The sequence below is a fragment of the Manacus vitellinus genome, unplaced genomic scaffold (genome assembly GCF_001715985.3).
Source record: "Manacus vitellinus isolate BGI_N305 unplaced genomic scaffold, ASM171598v3 scaffold_40_pilon, whole genome shotgun sequence".
In the NCBI taxonomy this organism is placed as follows: Eukaryota; Metazoa; Chordata; class Aves; order Passeriformes; family Pipridae; genus Manacus; species Manacus vitellinus.
In genome coordinates, this window is record NW_021940541.1 from 1,196,547 (window position 1) to 1,201,347 (window position 4,801).

The window sequence follows — 4,801 nt, forward strand, 5'->3', positions numbered from 1 at the left end:
TGATGTCCAACCTGAACTATCTCTGGCACAGCTTGAGGCCGTTTCCTCTCATCCTGTCCCTTGTTCCCTGGGGGCAGAGCCCGATCCCCAGCTGGCTCCCCCCTCCTGTCAGGGAGTTGCACAGAATGGACAAGGTCCTTCCTGAGCCTCCTTTTTTCCATGGTGCCACAGGATGGATAAAGAACAAATTGCAAGTCATGTTTTTTGTCCCTTTTAGTATCTGATCTCGTCAAAGAAAGTTTTAAGATGCTGAAAAACCCCAAATAACTTCAGGGATATTACACTGGGAGCATGTCTTGGGAAGCCATCAAAATCCCATTGCCTGGATCACCTGAACCTGGGATAGACCAAGCCCTTATGGGGCAGCCTGGCACTGGCAAAGCTCTCAAAGTGATATAATCAGGGGTTTTTTTTCTCCCTCCTGTTTCTTTTTTTGTTGTTGTTGATTTGAATTCATTAAGTTAAATAAAATTAAAAACCAGCACATGGCCACAGGTGAGGTATCAGTACTTTTCTTGGGAAGGAATGAAGATGTTGATCCTGCTGATGCCGCTGATGTTGATGATGTTGATGAAGCTGATGCTGCTGATGCTGCAGAAGCTGCCTCACACCCCATCCCTGCTCTGGACCTGGCACCAGGAGCAGCAGGACTCTGGGCTGGGAGAGAAATGCCAGATCTCCTCTCCAAATATATGTTTAGTTGAAGCAGTGTGAGGACAGCTGTAAAAGCTGACAGGTTTACATCCACTTTTTAAAGACAGGACAGAAGAGTTCCTCAGCCACTCTAATCAATTTTTGCCTTTTTGTGCATTAATAGTTCCAGATAAATTGCAATGAGGTGTTTTAAACTTCTGAACAGCTTCAGGTGAACTTTACAGGTGTCAGCTGGTGTCTATAAACTGTCCAAGAGTCCTATAAAAGGCTGTGAAACAAGAGCAAAATTAGGAGAGAAATACATCACTCCAAAAATCCAAAAATAAATAAATTAGTGGAGTGCATTTTTAATGTTACTTTTTTAGCAAGTCACCAGAATGGAGCATTGCAGGAAGAAAATACCTTCTGACACTGCTAATATTCAGGATGAACTAATGAATTAACGGAATTATCCCCACAATTCTTGTTTTCTCAGATTTGTCATGTCAGCCTCTCCAGCTTCAGTTCTGTGCTGACATACAGGTATAAGGATTTCTTTTCAAAAACATGCATCTTATTTCATATATAAATTTCACTGCTGTTACCCTAAAATAAAAGCAATAAATAATAAATAAGCTCTTACCTCTATCACACAAAATTCTTATTAGTCAAGCAGTTAAACCTCTGAGCCTTGTAAAAACTGAGCATCTGATTGTGAACTGAATTCTGTCAGCAAAACACAACTTTTCCTTGCTAGTAATGCAGCAGAGAAGCAGATTATGGATATAATTCCACCCAAAACAAAGTAGACAAAAGAAAACACACTCAAATCCATTATTTAGTGGGTTCAAAACATACCTGAGCGGGTCTCTGAGGTGCTGACACCTGGGATCAGTCATTTCACCTTCAAAGAAACTGAGGCCTGCATCATTTTTTATCTCGTTTCCCGCTTTATTTGCTGTTTGTGTTCAGTCAAAGTTCAGTTTTTCATGAAGCTGCTCAAACAGGAATTCCAGCCCTTTCCATAATTTATGCTGTAACGATACATAACCTGAATGGAAGAAAATACTCATTGGAATAGTGGGATACACCTGGGTGCCTTTCTGATTAGGGTTCTGGCTGCAGAATGTGATCCAGGATCTGCTGTGAATTTGACCCTTGATGTTCTTCCAGCAAGGGAAGGGATGAGGTGTCTGAGCCTGGGGATGTCCCAGCCCCGACAAGATCCTCTGCTGGGATGCAGAGCATGGAGCAGGAATAGGAGCAAGGGGAAGAGATGATTTCTTTAGCCAGTCCCATAGTGATGGACACAGGTAGGATCTAGTGGATAGTGTCCCTGACTGTAACAGGGAGGTGGAACCAGATGATTTTTAAGGTCCCTTCCAACCCAAACCATTCCATGATTGATTCTATGATATAAACTTGCCAACTAAGGGGTCCTAAAACCCTTCTCCAATTTCCCTTCTCATGCCAGGAGCTCACAAACAGTTCTCCCTCATGGGCACATCCTGGTGTCCTGCAGAATATCAAGGTACCACTGTCTGCAAGTCAGCATTTCATGTAATATTTAATAATTCATTTCATATTTCATTCCCCAGAAATATTCACAATATCTTGTGAATATTCACCTTGTGACTTCTCCTTCTCTTGCTTCCTGTGCTACTCAATGTGAGCTGAGTTACTCAACTCAGTTACAGATTCGGAAAAAAAATGGTTTATATTTATTATTCACCTCCTCCTTCAGGACAGGGACACTGTTAAGTGCAGTAATTGAAGCAGATAACTCCAACTTCCTCTCCCTGCAAGCGTATTGTCATGCACATACATCTTGATTAGATCATTTTCCTTGTGAAAAGGAAGCGGTTTTGTACCGTGGTGTCTCAGATAATTTCCAGCAGAGTCTGCTGGTGGAGTTCTCTGATAGCACTATTTCAATTCGATATTCTTCTCGCTGCTGTTTATTTTTTCCGAGCGCTCACGTTTCCCTCACCTGTCTCCATCAGCAGGTCGCAACACTTTTGCACTGGCAAACAGGCCTGGAGGCAAACATTCCCTGTCGCTGCTGCTTTCTCTTGGAATCCCTGATAGGGAGGGAGAAGCGGCTGCATTCCTGCGCGCCTGACAGCCCGCTCGGGCTGCTGGAGGAGGAGTCGCTGTGATTTTGGCTGGTGTGGTCCCTGGTGGGTCCTGCTGCCACATTCTATCTTGAACTCGTGTCCACGCGACGAGTGACCTCCCACCCCACGACCCCGCTGCCAGGAGGGCTCTGAGCCGGGGGATTCCGGGCGGAGCAGAAAGACAGATCCTTAAGGAAGGGGCCAGCGCTTCAGTCAATGTCCTCTTACATCCCTGACACTTCCCACTAAAGTATTTAACCCTCAGCACTGTTGATTTAAAAGGCTGGAGCATAACCAACCTTTCTTTTCCGAGGAGCACAATCAGCATGTGAAAAATAGATGATCTTTTTAAATGTTTAAAAAGTGCATTGGTGATGCTCCTCGAGACAGGAGGAGAGTGGCACAATTAATTTCCAAGCCTTACAGCTCTTCTGTGGGATTGTAACAAAAGCAGGGGTGGTTTGGGAGTGTGAAGGGGAAGATTTTGGGGAGAGCATCACCTGCACGGACAGCCTGCCTTGGGAATATCACACGGCTGTCGAGGAACCTGCTCAATAAATATTTCGTGAATACCTTTTTTTCTGAATAAGACACTAGCTCAGCCTCCATGCAAAAAGTATTTACTGTGAATGGAAGCAAATTCCATGTTATTTTCCAACAGAATGTTCCTTGGTTGTTTGTAGGGAGATGTTGGATTGGGCAGAATCCTCTGGGGTCAGGCCTGGAGCAAGCAGCTCTCCCTGTCTCTGCCTCCTGATTTCATCCATTCTGACTTCACAAAGCCCACAGAGACATTTTGTCCTTTCCAGTCAGGAATACTTTCTAAAATTTGTGTATTTTCCAGTTTTCTAGGCATCAGATTTATAAACTTCCCTTGAATGAATCCCATGAACTGAACCTGTGCAATCAGGATGTTGTAAAACAATTAAAGTCCAGATTCCTCAGTTACCCTGTGGGACTCCTAAGACCCTGTCAGGTGATTCGTGCTGGATCCCCAGACCTCAGGTCCACCCTCCAAATCCCAGGCCAGGCATGAAAAACCTTCCCCAGAACGCTGTGCCGAAGCACCTTCTGTGACTGTACCTGTGGTGGGGACACATCAGGACACCAGGGTTGGGTTGGCATTGCTAGAGCTGACCCCAACTTTCAACACCTCCAGTGCATCCAGAGAACTTAAGCAGCAGCTGAGCTTGTCCATGGGTGAACACAGCAGAAGCAACCCCACGAGGTTCCCCTGGTCAGAAGAATCTGAAAGATCTGCGATGGTCACCAGGGTGAGGGGTAGCGTTGGCCATGGTCACTGTCCCTGTACCCACCCTAAACACAGGTCTGGACATCCTCCAAACCACCCCATCCAAGCTCCTGCCTCACCACCTGCAGCCTCCCTTCTCTCCCAACTGCTAAAAACCTTCACTCTGTACAAATTAAAACAAACCAGCGAGTAGCTGCTGTCAGAACAAACCTGGAGGTGAATGTTCCCTGAATTTATAACCAAGGCGAACACCAAGAGGTTTATTTTTTATAAATGTAGTTCCATTCCTAAACCCCAGCTTCACTTCCCAGCAGGAATCTGCCTGACTTGGAAACCACTACTTTTTTTTTCTAAATACCTTCACATCTCGTAGCTGTACATCCCTCACAGAGACGCCAGAGCTATAGGAAGTATCCGTGGTAGGGGAGAGCTCGCTAAAGATCTCAGCAGTTCTCCCTCCTCGAGGATTAACCAATGCTGCAGGAGTTCCTGGGCTAAACTGGGAGAGGGAGGGGAAGGAAGAGCAGAAATAAACAAAATAAACTCTCTCCCAGCCAGTCGCGTTCTTTGCGCGCCGCATCCCCGGCGCGGCCACACGCACCTCAAATCGAAGTGCAACGCAGCTGAGAAGTTCTGCGAGCCCAGTGCCACCAGTATCGCGCCAGTACCGCACCAGTATGGCTGAGGAGGCGGGCGGCGAGCACCGGCTCCGGCTGGAGAGGGGGAATTAAAAGAGTTGGAAAAGATGTGACCAGCGCCTCGCCGGCAGTTCTTCTCCCCCGTGGGATGTGGAGCCAAG

The 4,801-nt window shown here is 46.2% G+C and overlaps 1 long non-coding RNA gene across 2 annotated transcripts; it reads right to left on the reverse strand.

Annotated features, from left to right (window-relative positions):
- Positions 1 to 503: 503 nt before the first annotated feature.
- LOC108640703 lies at positions 504 to 4,801 on the reverse strand. Of its 2 annotated transcripts, XR_003916030.1 has the most exons (5): positions 4,361 to 4,801; positions 3,834 to 3,998; positions 2,624 to 2,938; positions 1,492 to 1,684; positions 504 to 922 (listed from the first exon to the last, which is right to left on the reverse strand). It is a non-coding gene; the product is annotated as an uncharacterized LOC108640703 (long non-coding RNA). The 2 variants fall into 2 exon arrangements; XR_003916029.1 differs by lacking the exon at positions 2,624 to 2,938.